Source organism: Eptesicus fuscus, chromosome 16, assembly GCF_027574615.1.
Source record: "Eptesicus fuscus isolate TK198812 chromosome 16, DD_ASM_mEF_20220401, whole genome shotgun sequence".
In the NCBI taxonomy this organism is placed as follows: domain Eukaryota; kingdom Metazoa; phylum Chordata; class Mammalia; order Chiroptera; family Vespertilionidae; genus Eptesicus; species Eptesicus fuscus.
Genome location: NC_072488.1, coordinates 7,625,029 through 7,645,446, shown reverse-complemented (window position 1 = coordinate 7,645,446; position 20,418 = coordinate 7,625,029).

Below are 20,418 nucleotides of genomic sequence, written 5' to 3'. Positions count from 1 at the left end.
CATTATTTAAAGCTATAAGGATCACTCATAGAAGAACTAAAAACAAACGAGACTAGGAAAGAACCGGATGCCGAGGGGGAAAGAAGTAGACTAGTAAGTCTGTGATTTTCAACCTTTCTCATCACACAGCACACATAAACTCATCACTAAAATTCTGCAGCACACCAAAAAAATAGTTTTTGCTAATCAGACCCCCCAAAAAGTATAATCTTTATTCATTCACACCGATGGCTATTGTTGTGTTGGCTGCTGTCATTTCTTTATTTGGAAAGCTAAGGGAAAAAGGCCCGCGCCCCTGGCTCAATAGTCAGGTGTTACACGTTTTAAAAATTCTTGCGTTGCCCTGGTTGAAAATCGCTGTGCTAAATTGACCCCTTTTCACGGCAGGAAGTCGGTAAGCACCGCCCACGGGGAACCAGCCCTGAAGGGAAGGTCTGAGCGTGTTTGGCACTGCGGTGCTGACCACCAGACAGTCAACAGAAACAGCGGGCTGGCTTCCCCCGGGCGGCGGGACCGGGCAGCGCCAGGACACTGAAGGTACTCAGCACCATCCTCTGCTCGCCGCGTCTCTATTTTACATCTGCCTCGGAACTCTGACCGTGAACTCACAGTCATAGCACATCTTCACGCCTTTGAAGGGGAGGGCTGAGGGAAGGGGACAGGTCTGGGTGCGTGATCAGGTAGGCATGCGGGTGTGGGGTGGGGAAGGAGCTGGAAATTTGAGTTTCCATCTCTCTACTGTGGGTGTATGCAGGTTCCTGAAGATGGGGGTACCATCGCATGACACCCAGGTCAGGCTGGCAGTAGGTGCCCAAAGAATTTTCATGAGTGGATAAAAGAAAGTGAACTAAGTGATGTCAAGGTTAGGCGCCTCCCCACACACAGGAACTATGGCAGGCTCACCCTTAGCTTGCAAGTAGGGGAATATCTCAGACCATTCACAGTTCTTGACGACATGTTTGTAAATATGTGTTTCAGGGAATGTGGCTTGGACCACATCTGTATACGTATGTGAGGAGCAGAGGGTTGTGGGATCTGCGGGAAAGGGTATTGCAGAGTTTGTACCGACTGAGAAACCAGGCCTTGGATGTCGGCGTCTCTACGAGAAAACTCTGAGGATGTATTTAAGATGGGGACTAAGTCGTAGACAAACAACAGTATGGTGATTATCAGAGGGAAAGAGGGTGGGGGAGGTAGAGGAGGGTAGAGGGGGGATAAATGGTGATGGAAGGGGACTTGAGGTGGGGTGGTGAGCATACAATACAATATACACATGACGGATTAGAGAGCTGTCCACCTGGAACCTATATGATTTTATTAACCCCAATAAATTCAATTAAAAACAAAGATGGAGACTAAGAAACATGGAGAGACAGAGCCCCCTCCTCCATCCACCTGCCCCTGCCACCTGGGTTTTTGAGGAGCCTGCAGTGACCACAGGAAGAGGCCACAGAGGACCATCGGGTAGAATCAGTAGCCGGGGTCCCCTGCTCTGTGGATGAAGATCTTCTCCCCTGCTCCACCTCACTCAAACTCACCAACTTCTACAGCTTTCCAAACCTCTGTCCACGCCTAGCCCCTCCCAGGCCAACTGCATCAGACTCTGGGCCGTGAGCCCCGGCCCTGGCCCTTTAAAACCTCTGGGTGTTTCGTCTCAAAAGCCAAACTCGAGAGCCTCTCCTGTTCTCTCTTTCCAGCCAGGAAAACGGGACAGGGCCTTCGTCAGTTAACTGTCAGATCCCTGGTTAGAACAGGAGCCCATCCCGTGTCAGGTCTTCTCCGGTTCCTAATTATTCTGCTCGCACCTCTTGCTTCAGTTGTCTTGGTGGAGAGGGAGGTGGTGCTGGGGGAAGAAATAACACCTGAGATTTCACTGCTCCGAGCATAGCTGGTGCGTTCCTGACATTGTCTTCTCTGCCTCCCCCATTTAAATAATGCCCTGTGGCCGACGCTGCTCTCCCCACTTGAGAGGAGAAAGCTGAGGACCAGAGGACTTGGCTGTGGGTCCAAGTTCACACCGAGAGGCAGAGCCCAGTTTGGGGGGAACGGTGTGAGGAGGAACAAGACAGGAGGTGAGAAGAGAATCCTCCGGGTCGGAAGGCACTGACTAGGCCACAGGTGAAACTGAGAGGCGCCGAAAAGGATTTCCTGAGAAAGCTGAAACAGAACTGGCAGGAGGGCAGGGAGATGGGCTGCCTGGAGTCCCAAACCCGGCAATGCATAGAGCCAGACCCTCCAGGTTGTAATACAACCGAGCATTTATGTCCCCGGGCTCATCTAGAGATCAAACTCCCCATGCCCATATCCACGCCTCCCCGGAAACCCACAGATGGGTCCCTTTGGGGTCGATCAGCCCTGAAGCCGGCTGCGGCAGTCACAGGCGCACAGCGACCTAGCACCTCCTCTGCCTCCTCTCAGCCTCTCTCGTTAACATTCAGCAGCTCCTCACACCATTCCTCGAAGGCCACGGAGGAGCTGAGATCTGATCCGTATTACAATCAACGAAAAAGGAGAAATAAGCCATTTCTTTTTCACTGAAAAAAATCCACAGGAGCAAGAGAAAAACGCACACGCCCATCCATCACCCGAGACTCTGCTCTCCTCGGCTTCCCTTTTGGGAACAGCTGCAGGAGCCGGCTGAGCACAGAGCTCCGCCTGGGATGGGCCTGGCCGAGGTGCCCAGGCTGCCTGTGGGCCGCCAACAGGACATGCCTGCTGCCCTGGGGCATTGACGCCTGGCGGCCTGACAGCCTGGCCACCGTTGGAGTGAGCAGAGGGCGGCCAGGGGAGAGTCCAGAAGGCCGTTGAGCCACGGCCAGCGGCTTGACACAGGCCCCCCTTTCACTCCTGGGCCCAGAATTGAGACCTCCTGAAAAGCACGCGTCCCAGGCTTGTCTTCGTGGTCTGTGGAGAGCTGGGCAGAAACGGGCTTCTCACGCATCCCTCTTCGGAGAGTTTTTACTGTTGTGAGAATTCCTGTGAAGCTGCGTTTCCTGATTTTTCCAAGGAAAACTGGTGTGTGTGTGTGTGTGTGTGTGTGTGTGTGTGTGTGTGTGTGCTGGGGCCTGTACCCACAGAGAGCCTAGCCCAGTGGTCGGCAAACTCATTAGTCAACAGAGCCAAATATCAACAGGACAACGATTGAAATTTCTTTTGAGAGCCAATTTTTTTAAACTTCTTCAAAATAGACTCGCCCAGGCCGTGGTATTTTGTGGAAGAGCCACACTCAAGGGGCCAAAGAGCCGCATGTGGCTCGCGAGCCACGGTTTGCCGACCACTGGCCTAGCACATTAGCAGGCAGTGATGAATGAAAAAAATGAGGCTGCAATGCATCTGCCCTCTACCAGCCATAACCAATCTAATACCATTGGGTGCCAGTGTGGGTATTTCTGATCTTAATTTTGCCATGTTCACGTCTTTGTTCGATTACGTAACGGGTGGCCAAGTCTTCAGTGGGCCTCTTGACACACTGAGAGAGTGTTTGTATAGGCACACCCAGCCCTGGCACACGGTCACGCCCAGGATGGCGGGCTTGACCTTCGTGGGTAGGGAAGAGTGGACTTGGTTAGGCAACGCTGGAGGGGAGAGCATAAAAGGCTTCATTGCCGGGGAAAGGAGTCTGGACTTGCTCTGTGCAGGGGTGCTCCTGTTTATACTAGCAGATGGCTCAGCTACACCCAAATGACTACGTCATACTCTCTCCTGGGTCGGGGGTGACCCTAGCGAGTAGGTGTGATGGACAGTGAGAAAGTGTCTTGATCCAGAGCCACTGGGGTTTTATTGGGTCTTTCCACATGGAGGTAATGGTTGGATTGGATTTAGAATACAATTATTCCCAGCAATTTATAAAAGGGTATTGACTGCAATGCATAATTGTTTCAAGTAATTGGAACATTTTGCAATTCATTCAGTCAGGAGCTTAACCTGTAATGTGAGCTGTTAAATTACAATGGCAAAGGGTAAAGGCTTCGGTAATAATCCCTCTGGACCAAGGATGTGTCTGACCAAGAAACCATAGGATGCATGTCCTTGTAGGCAGGGGTTTTCCCTGCTTCTAACGGTGTGTGCAGAGACAGCCTGCTGGAAACACTGTCCATTAAAGGAGTTCGGACCCTGATCATTTGCTATTGTGTGGCTCGGAGAAAACTATCAATTGACTGAGGGGCTCAGACCACGGGACAATGTAGGATGTTGGGGGAAGGGCGGGAGGGGAGGAGAAGCGCCTTAGTCATCAGCCCTGAGGTCAGGGCCCAGAGTGCTGAGTCCTTAAGCCAACTCATTTTGTCATTTTGGAGTCCAGGGCACTTTGTTTGCTTATTCATTCAACAAACATTTACTGAGTGTTTCCATTCAAGGCCTTTGAAAGCAGTGATTTAAAAAATATTTAACAACCAGAATGGCACGGGCAACAGGCAATCAGAACAAGAAACTGACCAATCAGCATGGTCACTGCCCATAAATGACCAACACATTCTGATTTGCACAGGTGACCCTTCAGCCCTGGAGCTGGTGATGCAGCTGTGAGCACGGCATTCTATTGGCCTTGGTAGGAAGGGGGTCACTGGGGCTCCCCAGATGAGATGCTGCTAAGCTGAGTCCTGGGGGACTAGAAGAAGAAAGAAAGGAGGCGGGCATTTCAGGCACAAGTCGGGTACAGGGTGGACACCACATAGACAAAGACCCATAAACAAGAGTTCCCGCCCTGGCCGGTTTGGCTCGGTGGATAGAGCGTCAGCCTGTGGGCTGAAGGGTCCCAGGTTCAATTCCGGTCAAGGGCATGTACCTTGGTTGCGGGCGCATACCCAGTGGGGGGTGTGCAGGAGGCAGTTGATCGATGTTTCTCATTGATGTTTCTAACTCTCTATCCCTCTCCCTTCCTCTCTGTAAAAAAATCAATTAAAAATATATTAAAAAAAAAAAAAAGAATTCCTGGGACTTCCAGAACCTTCCCGTAGCTGAGTGAGGCTGGTGGGAAGTAGTGATTCTGAGAAGGACCAGACTACAGAGCACCTTGATGATTTGATGATTTGGAATTTAATTTTCTCAAGTGGATTTGGAGCAGCTAAAGGATCTTTGTTCAGGGGGAAATAGGATCAATCTCTCTAGTGTGTTTAGGAAGATCAGTGTCTATAGTCTAATTAACAGGCGAGTGTCAGTGACCAGAGGGAGGTGACCAGAAACTCCCCAAGTAAGGGAAGACAAGCAGCATTTAGAAGAGTTACTCTCAAGCACACCTTTCATGGGCAGGGCTATGGTCCTCCTAATGTTTGCCTTCCACAGCACATTTTCAGCCTGCAGACAAGTGACACTTCTGTTATGTGTTACCGACCAAGCAAATGGTTTCCTGACCACTATGGATGGGAGGGGTCATCGCCCCGATCACCACAGCCATTCATGTGTACAGTACACTTTTCCAACACAGCTGGGTTACCCCATGACATCTAAGGACTCAGCTGCTGATGAAAGAGGAGCGTCCTCTTTCAAAGGTCCTCCTGGTTCTAGATCAGCAGTTCTCAAACCTTTTGGTCTCTCAACCCTGTTTCTAAAAATACTCTAGCCCAGCCAGCATGGCTCAGTGGTTGAGCATCGACCTATGAACCAGGAGGTCATGGTTCAATTCCTAGTCAGGGCATATGCCCGGGGTTGCAGGCTCAATCCCCAGAAGGGAATGAGCAAGAGGCAGCGGATCAATGATTCTCTCTCATCATTGATGCTTCTACCTCTCTCTCCCTCTCCCTTCCTCTCTGAAATCAATAAAAAAATGTATTTAAAAAGAAAATTCTTTAAAAAAAGCCTTCAGAGCTTCTGATTAGGTGGGTTATAATAGTCAGTCTTTAGCAATTAAAAATTAAAGCAGGGACATTTTAATTACTTATCAATTTATTTAAAAACAAACAAATTATTACATACGTTAACACGTATATTTTAATGAAAACTGTATTTCCCCAAAACAAAATTATTGGTGAGAAGGACAACACTACTTTACAGTCCTATAAAACTCTTTAATGTCTGAATCAATAGAAGACAGCCAGTTGATCGAATCTGCTTCTGCTGCAAAACCATGTGGATTCTGGAACACTCCACTTCATCATTAGAAAGACTGAGTGTGGAAAGGTAACTGATGTCTTAGTATTGTTGTGAAAATCATCTCTACCTACTGGACCCTCTGAAAAGTTTTCAAGGCCCCACAGGGTCCACTGCTCTAGACCTTGTCCTGTCAGATCTCCCCTTTGGAAGGAAGCAAACCAACCTGCTAAGCCCTCATTATGCCCTCCACGGGTGTCATCTGCTCCCTTGGACTGTGAGCTCTGATAGGACAGGGCCATGCCCAAAGGCAGGGGGCGGGCAGACCCATGTCTTCGAGACCATGGGGCACATATGTCCTGGACAGCGTGGCAGGCTCACGGAACCCCAGTCTAAGTGCATTTCTCTGGATCTCTTGGACTGGTTCAATCCCCAGACCACCCATGGCTGTATGACCTAGAACTCCTCCTAGGCGCCTTCCTTCCCTCAGCCCCCATGGCAATTTCATTACCAAGTACCCTCAACCTCATGAATATCTTTCAATCTCTCCATGTCAATCAAATCACCTGGTTCCACATACCCCATCCCTCTCCTGGGTTCCTGCCACACGCCCCATCTACCCTCAAATCTCCCAGCCAGGCTCCACATTAACTAAAACAAAAACAACAACATCAACACACACACACACACACACACACACACACCAATAAAACAAAACCAACCTCTGAAAGCGCAGATCTGAGCATGTTTCTCATTTCTATAGACCCTGGGGGGCTTGCATAGCACTTCGGCTGAGTAAATCCTTCAGTGGTAGAAGGCCCTTCTACCCTCCTGGGCCCACCTGTGTACCTCTCTTCCTCACGGCCTCCCTGATGCTTGTCCATGCCTCTGGCTCCCTCCCCAGCCTGGCAGGACCTTGGCTCACGTAGCTTCTCTACCTGGAATGCTCTTCCCCACCTTCTTCTCCTACTTTACCTGAACGCAACCGTCAGCCTCCGTTCGGTTGTCACTTCCTAGAACTGCTAGGTCAGTTCCTTCTAATGAAGGCATTTCTAGCAACATTCATGCTTTTACGTTTATGGTTATTGGTGTAATTATTTGATCGATGTCTAGACTGTGATCTTCACTGAAGAGCAATGTATTAGATATTTACTGTCATGTAGCAAAGTTTCTCAAAATACAGCTGCTTAAATCAACACTTATTATCTCACAATTTCTGTTGATCAGAAATTCAAGGGCAACTGGGTGCTTCTGGGTCAAGGTCTCTCATGACATTGCCATCATGTCAGCCAGCAGGGCAGCAGCCACAACGTCTTTTGTAACCTCAATACAGACAGCCCACTCCATCATTTCCATAATATTTTATTGGTTACACAGGTCAGTCCTAATCAATGTGGGAGGGGGCTACGTACCTACATAAATACAGGAGGCAGGGGTCATTGTGGGCCATGTCCAAGGCCGTCTCCCACACCTGGGACTCCCATCTGTCCTCACTCACCGTTGTATCTTCAGTGCCTGGCATCATTTTAATGAATGAAAGAGGGTTCGGCCAGGTTATCCAGCTCCAACATAAGCCTGAGAATGAGCACAGTTGGCCTGCCCACCTCTTCTCAGCATTTCCAGCAAATTCTCAGGGATAATTGAGTCCCAACCTTTGCCTTGACCCAGTGGCCCCAAAGCCTTGGTATCAGTGTCCTCCTCAGAGGGGTATGAGAACATAGGCCGCAGCCCAGCCCGTAGTCAGCTGAGGTCTCAGATGTACAATTCCTGGGGGTGCCCCTGGGCAGCTGGTCCTTCTTCAGACATTTGGATCAGAGGAGCAGCCATTGAAAGATCTGGAAAGTGGTGGTTTCACCATATTTGCTAGCTCCGTGGCAGCTGCCCTCCAACCAGGCTGTGGCGAGGGTGGGTTTGCTGCACAGACAGCTCGGTCCGGTGCCTATTTTTAGTGTCTCCGCTGGGTCACAGAGCTCCACTGCCGAGGAGTGAGGGAAGCAGCTGGCACGCCAGCCTGCAATCTGGATGCCTCCCCGAGTGTGTCTGCCACTGAAACATGGCTCTTCAATAATGCAGGGGGCTATTAGCGTCAAACTGGGGACCACTCGCTCCCTCCCAGCCATCAAAGCTGCCGCTCACCCGCTCACCCCGCTCACCCCGGGGCGCCGAGTTGGTGATCGGATTTCAGGGGCGCCTTCTAACCGCTGCCCCTCCATCTGAGATTAGAATGGACTGTTTCAAGTCCAAGGATGAAAGCAGCAAGGACTTGGGAGAAAACCCGGCTTCCCCGAGAAATCAAAACACTTCCATTTCATTACAAATGGATGTATGACACGGCTAATCGCTCCTGAGAGAGGGAACGCGGCGGGACCAGCTGTCTCCATCGGCAGCTCCTCTCCTGTGCTGTGTGAAATGTGTGGATGCAGGGTGGGGGGAGCCACTCAGTGTCCTTATGCTCGGGGCATCTCCCAGCCCGAGGGCCCTGCCTCGAATCCTTGGGAGACTGATCTCCGTCCAGCAGCATTAGCAGAGGTTGGAGCAATCCCTTCGGAGGTGACTGGGGAATTGAAGCCGGGACCACTGAGGAGGAGATGGCTGCAGCCAGCAGCTGACATGTATTAATAGCTCCTCATTACTGTGCATGATCATGTGTCCAGTGCTTTGCATTCAGCGCCACTGATCCTGCAGCAGCCAGCAGCGTATTATCCGACTGTGCCACAACGAAGAAACTGAGGACCGGAGAGCTTATGTGATCTTCTCAAGGCCACCCAGCTCGGAAGCGCTGGAGCCCAGGCCTGTGCTCTCGCATGTACCTGCTGCTCCAGAAAATTCCCCCAGGAGCAAAGCTCAAGCCAGTGGCCAAAGGGAGAGTCCCTAGAGGGGCAGGCCTTTTCAGTCACGTGTGCAATGTGGAGCATTCAACCAGCACCGCTGTGGGAACCCCCTGGTCAGCGACTTTCCACAGCCAGACCCTGGCCCACGTCCCAGCCATCTTTCCATGTGTCTCCAGAAGCATTCTCCTCTCCAGCCCCCTGAGCTGCCCCGCGTCTAGTTCGGCTGAGAAGCTGATTTCTTCTGGCTCCTGGCTCTGAGTGTCTGGGTGGGTCTTGTATCTTCTCTGGCCTCGCTTTCACCTTCTGTGCCTTGGAGGTAACGCCGCCTCCTTGGTGACAAGGCAGCGCAGGAAACGCTCAATCAGGTGGTTAAGTGGGAGTCTCCTGGCTGTCCTGTACACTGCACCATTTGCCCAGGCCTTCCTTCTTCCTCTCCAGCAGCTTTCCCTGCTCCAATACATCCCCAAACGATGGAAAGGGTGGGTCAAATCTTCTCCTGTGAGGTGAACTCCCCCAGGTCAACATTCCCACCAGCCTGCAGCCCGGCTGGGCCGGGCCCCCTCCCGCTGTCTGATTGCCTCTGGCTTTCTGAGAGTTCACCTGGCGCCTGCTTGGCCAGGAGCTAAGTGGGTCAGCGTGTGGGTCTCTCCACCTCCATCTCCTATCTGCCCCCGTCCCTGGATCTGCCTGGGCACCCAGCACCAGGCAGGGTTGATGGCAATGTTGCAGACCTGGTTGTGGAGTGTTGGGCAGGCTCTCGGGACAAGGGCAATCAGCGTGGTCAGACTCCCCGCCCCAGTGGACAAAAGGGCTCCTCCTACAGCACCAGAATCAGAGGCAGACACCCTCAGCACCCTTGGAGAATGGGTCCTCAGTGCTGGGCTCCCCTGCCTGGTCTGGAACATGTCCCGGTCACTGGCAGACCCAGAAGCAAAGATGCCATCCGGGGGGCATGCCCGCCTGACCCTCTTTGAGGACCTCATTTAATTAGGTATCTCTCCCACCAGGCTGTAGCCCCTCAAGGGGTGGACTGTGTCGGCTCATGTCTGTGTGCCCAGGGCCAGCACTGCGTCTGCACAGAGGAGAGGCTCAGAGCTCCGCATGTGAGGCACAGCAGGGAGCTGACAAGAAACCGAGGTGGAGGCCTGGTGATGTGGGAGGGCATCTCAGGCAAACCCGGGGGCCAGAGAGGCTGGGCTGGGGGGTGGGGGGGCAGGGCAGAAGGGAACCTCAGTACGGGGCTCTGTCTAGGGAACCTCTGCATCCTCATTTGCAAGCCACAGACCTTGTGCCTTTGAACAGAGCTCCTGGCCCATCGGTCCATTTGCCAGAGTCGATCTCACCTGCTACCGGAGTCACCTTCCTGTTTTCGGTGTCACCAGCCTGTACAGATGTAGATGTGAACAAAACCTGCTCCACCTGTGTCCCGGGTTTCGTTTTAAGTTTCAGGCTGTGACCTTTGACCACATTCACTGTCCTTAGCAACCATATCAAAGCTTTCTAGTCGATGGTTATCTGTGTTCCTTAAAAGGGAGCCATCACGTTTTTTTTTTGTTAGCAACAGCCGGAATGGCGTGACATCAATATCAAACTGGTAAGAGTATTGATTATCAGCAATTATCGATTACAAGACCGCCAGGAGGGAGGGCCCCTGGCGGGTGCGACTGCATTCTTGTCCCTGGGTCTTGTCAATCATTAGTGCCCAAGTTCTACAATACGACGGTACTGTAATGGGGGTCTGGTGGTAGAGAATACGTTACCAAAACCGGCTGGTTGTCTGTCCGCTCCAGCCCCGCTGTTCTATACGTAAATTACCCGGTAATAGATTCTGTCCCATTGCATGGAGCTACCCGCTGCGCTTTTCGCTCTAAAGATTCCTTCCCGTGGTGGTGGCCTTTACGCCTTTGCCCCACCGTCAGACCCTAGCCCTTGCCCAGGAGAGAGGGCGGTGCGCGCACGCGTCTCCTCCGGCTCCTGCTACCCTGTGGGTGCTCGGTGGGGTTGAAGCTGGGGAAGCCCGCATACCCCGGTCCCAGCTACAGGCAGCGGAGCCCTGAGTCTGCTGAGCACCCTCTGATAGCACTGCCTGCGCCCACGCCCGCCTGCATCGGGTGTGAGTCCTCCCTGTGGGAATGTAAATACTCTCGGTGTAGCGGCGCCCGGCAGTCCTCCTGTCCTCAGCATGGCTGGCGACTCCTCTGGGGCTGGGATGACAGTGCTTTTCCACACTGGGCGGTAGGGCAGACACCATCCCTGCCACCGCCCGGCGCCCTGCTCATTAAGGTCTCGGGCAGCATCCTCTCTGACTGCCTCAGCTCTGCTCCTCCCTCTTAGATGCTCACTCTGTCGGGCCCAGAAGTCTCTGTGCTCACAGCCGAGAGCCTGGGACTCCCTGTCCCAGGGCAGGCTCGGTGCCTGGAGCGATGCTGGACACACTGTTCCCCTCGGCTCTGTGTCACCTCCTGGCTGGCCCCTGTCCTCACACCCCTCTGTGTACCCAGCTCAGAGGTTTTCTTCTTCTTTTTTAAACCATACTTTTAATTCCGAGTTCATTGTAGATTCACACGAGTGAGAGATGATACTGAGAGACCCTGTGTGGTCCGACAGGGCCATGGGGCAGTGTCGCGGCCAGGACCCTGAAGGCTGACACTGACACAGTCAGACCCAGAGCACAGAGCGAGGATCCCTCACGTTGCCCTTTTATGGCCACAGCCACTTCCCTCCCGCCCCAACCTTCCTTAACCCCTGGCCACCCCTGAGCCAGTTCAGAGGCTTCCTAAGCTCCTCTCTGCTCAGCCCCAGGCTCCTCGACCCCACTCCCGGCCCCCCAGATCTGTCTCCTCAGCTGGGCTCCCACAGCCTTTCCCATCCTGCCCCCTCCACCCGGCTCTGGCTCCCACCCCGTCAGAGGGGGCCGTGGGGTGTGCCCTGTGGGAGGGATCCTGGCGTCTGTTCAGGGTGGTCACCAGCTCCCTGGGCCTCAGTTTCCTCCCTGAGTTCGCATGGGTGTGCTCTGCAGAGCATCGTCCCTGCCCAAGGGAAATCCTTGTGAAATCCTAGCTCAGCTGGCCGAGCCCACCCCGTGCCCAGCGCTGTCAGCCTGAGGGAGCAGATGTGGACGGTCAGCGTTCTCTCCCTCCGCTCTCGCCTCCCTCCTGGGCGCTGTCAGGACACAGCCCTCCCAGGCCAAGGGCTAGTTCAGATCACAGAGCCATTAACCCGTGTGTGCTCCTATGAAGCTCCTTGTGGATTGGAGTGAAATCAGGACAGCAAAAGGCAGAACCCGCACCCTCAGCGCCCAGCCCGGGGCCGCTTTGAGGTGCAGAGGGCCTTGATGTGGACAGAGGTTGCTTTACTGAATGTAAATTGCTCCTGGTGGGAGGAGTCCTGGCTGGGGTGGGCTGGGGGGTGCCTCCAGCCAGGACACAGGGAGTCTCTTGTCAGGAGGAGGACTGCAGTGGCAGTGACCGTTCCTACAGAGCGGGGCTGGGACGCAGGGTCTGGGCTGTGGTCCCTGACACGCAGGCAGCCCCGGTCACCTGCCCTAAGGAAGGCGCCCAGGAGCAACGCTATTTCTCTCTCCCTAGGGCAGCGTTTTGGAGCTCAGCTGTTTGATGTCCAACGAGTCCCTTCAAACCAGCCAGTGAACTATCTAGACCTCCTGGAGCAGCCTGGAGCTTCTGTGGGCCATCGCCACTTCAGACTCAAGTGAGAGTGACTACCGCCTGGCCCCCAGGGCCCCTCCTCCCCCCCCCCCCCAGGGCCAGGTGATCTTCTCACGTGTTATTTCACCGCATCCTCCCAACCTTCTTTCTCTCCGGGTGAGGAAATATGCTCGGGGAGGAAGGACACTCCTGCCACGCGACCTGTCCTCAGGAATGGCGCTCAGGCCAGGTCTGCTGGCACAGTCCGGGCCTCGCCCCACTCCCCCTCAGCAGCTGTTCATTTCAGGGACTTCACTAGCTTGCTCCCCTTTCAATACTCAAGATAAAAATAAAAAATCACCCTCAGATCTCGGGCAAATGCCTCTTCCTCCACGAAGCATGCCCAGCCGCTTAGCTGTACCAAACTTCTCTCTCCACGCCATCCTACCCATGGTTTGCCCCCTTTTCACCCTTGTTGCTGCAGAATTATTTGTACACCCGACTTGGAGCTTCGGAGCGGGCCACAGGCAGTGTCTGAGTCTCCCCGTCCCCCCACCCACCCGCCCACCCCAAGCCCTTGTGCTGAATGGAGAAGCCAGGGTGGCTGCGGTCTGGCTCACATTTCCCCAAGGTCAAAGGCAAGGAATTGGGGTTAGGGACCTCAAACCATGACCTCCTGGTCTCCAGAGAGGCCCAGGGGAACCTGGGTAAAATGGCTCGAAAGGAGAGGCAAGTAGAGGACACAGGCCTGAGCCAGGAAGACAGCCGGGGGGGCTAGGAGGGGGGCCTGGGTCACCTCAATGCTCCCCAGACACAGACCCTGCGACCTGTCCCTCCCGTCCGCCTTCTCAAGCCGCCCCAGGCTGCTCTGGCTCAGGACAGGGACGTGGGGGTGTCCCCCACCCCTCGTCTTCTGCTCGAGTCCCGTTTCCAAGGGTGAGCCAGTCAGCGGCTTTCTGGGATTTCTAAGAATAACTGGAGGGGGTGGTCATAGCTTTCTAGATCACTCCGTGTTTTCTGGAAATACACTGGTCCGTTTTGCACAGTCCCAGCCGGCACCCACAGCCTGTAATTACGGAACGTTCTGGGCTCACCGTGCTCTCTGGCTGCGGGGAGTGGGGCTCAGAGGAGAGCCTGCGCTCAGAGAGCGAGATGGGCTGGGCCTGAGCTGGGCCTGGGCTGCAGCCGGGGCTCCCACGTGTGGCTCCTGTCTCCGCCCAGGATGCCCAGCAGGCCCAGCCCTGCTCTTCTTTCTGTGCTGAGCCCTGAGCTCAGGGTCAGTCATGGTGGGGACAGAGGGCAAGAAGACCCCCTGGCCTGCTGGGGCTCACAGTGCTGGCGAGAACAGTCCCCCGAGGAGACCACTCCTGAAAGTGTGGGTGTGGCAACGACTGAGGGTGAGGCAAGTTCCCCAAGGCCATGCACAGGGAGCCTCTCCCCAGGGGATGGACGAGGGGTGGGGGGCAGATGGAAGCAAGGCCCGGGGGATGGCCGGGTAGGAGGGGACGGGGCAAGTGTCCAGTGTCTGCATCCAGGGCCTCTTCTGGGAGGTGTGTGCTCCCTCCAAGGACAACCCAGTGATGGAGGAAACCATGGCGTGTGGGGGCAGGGGAGGGGCAGGCATTCCAAGGAGGCCTGGGCTCCACTTTAGGTCCTGCCAGAACCCCAGGGGCTGTGACCTCCCCGGTTCCAGACAGCCCCCCACCTGCCAACACGACTTACTCTGACTCCTCCCCCCTCGCCCTGCCCCTCTGTCCAGAGGAACTCTGACCTTGCAAACACCCGCCCTGCCCCCTTCCAGAGAATGACGTCACCAAGCTTGCCCTCTGCCCTGTCACCGGACGCTCCTGGAAGCTCAGGCTGTCCCACAGGCTGGCCATGGCCCCGGCCTGGAGAGCTGGATAGGCCCACCCCCTGTCCCGCCTGGAGCAGGAAAGACAGGATCTGGAGCCCAGCAGACACAGGAGTTTGATCCCCGGTTCTGACCCATGCAGGCGGGCAGGCCCTTGGCCTCTCTCAGCCTGACGCTGGCCTGCAGCGTGGGGATGGCCAGGTTCTCTCGGGCTCTGTAGAGAGATCCAGGAGAACCTCCTGGAAAACGCCTGCCGCTGTGCCTGCATGGAGGCACTCCATGAACGTCCCTGTACTGTGGGTCTCCTCCCTGTCCTACCCCTTCGTCCGCGGATAAGTGACTGGGGACAGGGATCCTGCTCTAAGGACCTCGCCTGCAGCCTGTCCTCGGAGGACGTGGCCAGCCGTGGCCGCGTGACCACTTTGTGCCGGGAAAGCACAGCTCGGGACACCGGTGTCGGTAGGCAGAGACCGAGATGTGCCAACAAAGAGGGGAACAGGAGACCCAGCAAAGCTCACAGACAAGCTGCGGCCTGGGCTCGGGCACTGGGGAGCGCTCCCCGCTCTCGCCTGCCTCCCCTCCAGCTCAGGCCCCTCTCCATAGCGTTGGCAGCATCCCTCCGGCCAGCTGAGAGCCAGGCCTGCCCCCCGGCCTCCCCCTCTCCCGGGCAGAGCCAGAGGCCCCCTGTCACCGCAGGCCCCAGCTCTCCTGGGGAGCCAGGTCCTGCTTTTGTTTTGTTCTGTGGTGTGTTATTTAACTTTACATTTCAGAACAATTTTAGCTCACAGACAAGTTGCAAAGATGGTACAGAGCGTTCCCGCAGGCCCATCACCCAGCTCCCTCGGATGCTCACATCTTACATAACCCGGAACATTTGTCACACTCAGAAGTGAGCACGGGCCCAGCGTTACTCACTGAACTAGGAACGTTAGGCGATGTGCACCGGTTCTTCCTTCCTGGGCGCGCATGCTCCTTTTCTCCGCCCCACGCCCTAACCCAGGGTACACGATGCATTTGGTTGCCCTGTCTCCATCGTCTCCTTCCGTCCGTGACCGTTTCTCAGGCTTTCTTTATGCCCCAGGACCTTGACAAGGTTTTTCTTTTCCTTTTCGTGTGGCAAAAATACATACAACACATACAACATAGCATTTGCCATTTTAGCCGTGTGCACAGTTCGGTGGCATTAACGACCGTCACCATTGCCACTATTTCCCAAACGTGTTCGTCACCCCAGACAGACACTGGAACCACGAAGCAGCAATGGCCCATCCCCTCTCCCAGGCCCCGCATGGGAGGCTCAGAGGCCCCCACAGCCTGGTGGCCAGGACAGGCACCTCGTAGTTCCCCGCCAGAATCAGTCCTTCTAGACCCCAGAGCTGCCCAAGAAGGCCTGTGGGGGGGGTCTCTGTCCCTCCTGGCGCCCAGGTGGGCGCCCATCCTCGATCCTTGGCAAACCGTGTGCTTGCGAAGGCCAGGGAGGAGTGAAACGCCTGGCCTGCTCCTTGTCTCTGGAAACGTCCCGCGTTGGCTTTCTACCGAAGGCTGCGGCCCCTGAGACACCTCCTGCCACAGCGCCGGCCCTGTGTCCATCGCTGCGGCTCTGCAGAGGGGAGCGTGGCTACGTCAGTTTGGTCTGGGATGCCCTCCTCAGCAGGCTGGCTCCCGGGGTAGCTCCACAGCCAAGGGCAAGCTGAACACAGGATGGTCTGAAGGCCAGGTCCATGCGCCCAGGGCCGGCGCCACGCAGATCGCCCGCTGCTCCTTACAGCACGCCTGGAACATCAGTGTGCCCGGCTTTCTGCCCCGGGCTCAGGCCCTCAGGACCTGGCTGCCAGGGCCAGACTCCTGTCGTCGGTTCCTGCCACCTGTCCCGACCCTCGAGCCTTCTGACCACACACACTTGCGGCCGCCACACCTGCTGCCAGGCCATCAGGCCCAGGCTCCACCTGCCCTCTGGCTTCCCTCCTGTCGCCTGCTCCTGCCCAGCCCACCAAAGTCTGGTTCCACGTGAGAGCTTCTTGGGTCAGCCCATCAATGTGTCTATGCCTGGCTGTCGGGGGGAGTAGCATCTATGCCTGGATGTCAGGAGGAGTAGCATCTATGCCTGGATGTCAGGAGGAGTAGCATCTATGCCTGGCTGTCGGGAGGAGTAGCATCTATGCCTGGCTGTCGGGAGGAGTAGCATCTATGCCTGGCTGTCGGGAGGAGTAGCATCTATGGCTGGCTGTCAGGAGGAGTAGCATCTATGCCTGGATGCTAGGAGGAGTAGCATCTATGCCTGGATGTTGGGGGGAGTAGCATCTATGCCTGGCTGTCAGGAGGAGTAGCATCTATGCCTGGATGCCAGGAGGAGTAGCATCTATGCCTGGCTGTTGGGGGGAGTAGCATCTATGCCTGACTGTCGGGAGGAGTAGCATCTATGCCTGGATGTCGGGAGGAGTAGCATCTATGCCTGGCTGTCGGGAGGAGTAGCATCTATGCCTGACTGTCAGGAGGAGTAGCATCTATGCCTGGCTGTCGGGAGGAGTAGCATCTATGCCTGGCTGTCGGGAGGAGTAGCATCTATGGCTGGCTGTCGGGAGGAGTAGCATCTATGCCTGGCTGTCAGGAGGAGTAGCATCTATGCCTGGCTGTCAGGAGGAGTAGCATCTATGCCTGGCTGTCGGGAGGAGTAGCATCTATGCCTGGCTGTCGGGAGGAGTAGCATCTATGCCTGGCTGTCGGGAGGAGTAGCATCTATGCCTGGCTGTCAGGAGGAGTAGCATCTATGCCTGGCTGTCGGGAGGAGTAGCATCTATGCCTGGCTGTCGGGAGGAGTAGCATCTATGCCTGGCTGTCGGGAGGAGTAGCATCTATGCCTGGCTGTCGGGAGGAGTAGCATCTATGCCTGGCTGTCAGGAGGAGTAGCATCTATGCCTGGCTGTCAGGAGGAGTAGCATCTATGCCTGGCTGTCGGGAGGAGTAGCATCTATGCCTGGCTGTCGTGAGGAGTAGCATCTATGCCTGGCTGTCGGGAGGAGTAGCATCTATGCCTGGCTGTCGGGGGCGAGTAGCATCTATGCCTGGCTGTCAGGAGGAGTAGCATCTATGCCTGGCTGTCGGGAGGAGTAGCATCTATGGCTGGCTGTCAGGAGGAGTAGCATCTATGCCTGGATGCTAGGAGGAGTAGTATCTATGCCTGGCTGTCAGGAGGAGTAGCATCTATGCCTGGCTGTCGGGAGGAGTAGCATCTATGCCTGGATGTCAGGAGGAGTAGCATCTATGCCTGGATGCTAGGAGGAGTAGCATCTATGCCTGGATGTCGGGAGGAGTAGCATCTATGCCTGGCTGTCAGGAGGAGTAGCATCTATGGCTGGCTGTCGGGAGGAGTAGCATCTATGCCTGGCTGTCGGGAGGAGTAGCATCTATGCCTGGCTGTCAGGAGGAGTAGCATCTATGCCTGGCTGTCGGGAGGAGTAGCATCTATGCCTGGCTGTCGGGAGGAGTAGCATCTATGGCTGGCTGTCGGGAGGAGTAGCATCTATGCCTGGCTGTCGGGAGGAGTAGCATCTATGCCTGGCTGTTGGAAGGAGTAGCATCTATGCCTGGATGTTGGGAAAAGTAGCGTCTATGCCTGGCTGTCAGGAGGAGTAGCATCTATTCCTGGCTGTCAGGAGGAGTAGCATCTATGCCTGGCTGTCAGGAGGAGTAGCATCTATGCCTGGATGTTGGAAGGAGTAGCCGCCTTGCCCTCAGCAGTGTGGGCTTGGTCAGGGGAGAGCTGGACCTATTGCTGGAGCAGAGGATATGCTACCTGCTCAGCAAGGGCCTGCACCAATCCCCTACCTCCCACCCCCAGGAGCTCACCTTCTGAACCCTGTGGCCTGCATGCAACGCTGTTGGAGTTAGACCGTCAGGGAGCCATCTGTCCCAGGCCCATCATACACTCAACCCAGTTCACTAAGGCCTGGCTGGCCAGCCCCCGGGACAGGTGATGGGGACACAGCTCAGAAGGCTGAGCCGGCCCTGGGACTGCCTGCTGGCTGTCTCTGCCACAGACAGGGAGACCGAGAGTCAATGCAGGCCTGTCTGCCAGGAGCCTCTGAGGTGTCCGGCAGCCCTGGCTTTGGGCCATCAGACCCAACCCGGGCCCGCAGAGCGTCGCCTGAGACAGGTGGCTCGGTGGCTCAGGCACAAGCTTAGGAATCACCAGCTGTTTGCTTGCTTTGTGACCTGGGGCAGGTGAACAAACTTCTCGGACACTCAGCTTCCTCATGTGGGCTCTCAGATGCCCCCCTTGAGTGGGCGAGGGAGGTCACTCCCCAGAGCACACCCGCTTCGGGCTGCCCGCTCCCACCCCCGCAGTCCCAGAGAAAGAGCCCCACCCCCTCCTCCGTTTCCACCACTCAGAAACAAAGGGGGAAATCTCAAATTGGCATCCATTCTGAAAACAGTTCTATTTTCTGCTCTTTTCCTGTTCAGAATAAAGAGCAGCATAAAATTTGAGCAGGAGGATGGGAGTGATTTCCACATGGGCCTTACTCGGTGAGATAAGGAATAATTAATGGCCTGAATACTGTGAAGGGATTGTCCCAGGGCAGAAACTGCCCGCTTTTGCACAGAAACATGCCCCCGGGACATGCCTCGAGAGCTCCTGCCTCTATTGTTCGGGCTGTGGTGCAGGAACTGTGCCCTCTCTGTCCTCGCTGCCTGGCAGGTTCTGGCGGGTAGAGGGCTGTGCCTGTCAGGGTGGGTGCTCCCAGGATCTCCCCAGAGCAGCTGGCCCCTGACCTGCCTCAGAGGTCTCCCCCAAACCCATGGGCTGGGCTGGCCCCTGGGAGCATCATCGTCTCCCGCTATGCTGGGCCCAAGCCAAGTAGGAGCATCTCCTCATTCTAGCAACTACTGTCCTGCAGGCTGACGACGTTTCACCCGCACCAGAGAGATCTTCACAAAAACATGTATTTTATCAAGTCTCCTTCCTGCTGAAAGCCCTCAGGATAAAGTTCAGGCTCCTTAACGTGCTTAAGAGACACTTCAAGATTTGGGCCCTCAACTCCTTGCTGTTCTTCACATTCCAGCTCTCGATGCCCCAGTACCTTTGCACAGGTCGATCCCGCTGCCTGGACTGCCTTTCGCTCCTTATCATGAGTATTTGTCTCCTCCCGCAGAGCAGTCCCTGGGCCTGGCCTGCTCTCGGGATCTCTCCCAGGAGTGCCCAGGACGCGTGCACACTTGTCAGTTCCTGTACCTGACCCCCTAGGTTGCCTTCACCAGTTTCCCACGCTAACACAGCCGCTTCTCACAAGTTCTTTTTGTGACACGTGGAAGCTTCGTAGTCCTATTACAAGGGCAATGCCTTCCTGAGGCCCACTAGTTTGGGATTCTTTAAGGAAAAGGACATGTTTGATGCCCCTCTGGGTCCCTAGCACCTAGCGTAACACCTAAACAGAGTAAGTACGTACTCAGTAAAGGTTTGTTGATTGGAAAAAATCAAAGAATGAATGAACAACAGAGTAAGTGCTCAGTGTGTGTTGATTGAAAAACTAAAAAAAAATACGTGAACAAAACCCAGTATACCTGAAACATTAGTCCCTTAACTTCTCCCCCTGTCAGAGCTAGATTCATGAGGGGGGCAGTTCCATTCCTTCACAAGCCCTAAAGTATCCCTGGAGTGTACAGGGGACAGAGAAATATATGCAGCAGGACTCTGCGGAAGAATAAAACTGCATCAGAAGGAATACGTATGGAGGATGAATGAATTCAACAAGAATGGCTGATCGTTTGTCTGAGCCCACTTAACTGGAAGGCTTTGCTTTGCTGAGTGGAGTTGGTAGGTTCAGGCTCAAGGTCAGGGTGCTTGAGATCACAGAGAAGATACTGGGCCCTTTCCTCCCTCCCCCCGTCAGCCTGGCAGACCAAGACACGCACGTCTTTGTCCAGCCAACTCCACGAGGCCATCGAGGCCAGCCTCCCAGGCCACCTCCTCTCCTTCCCTGACGCCTGGATGGGAATGTTCGAGCCTCCTCCCTAAACTCCCTTCTGGCTCTTAGGCCAGATTGTGGGTGTCCCATACCCCCCCACCCCC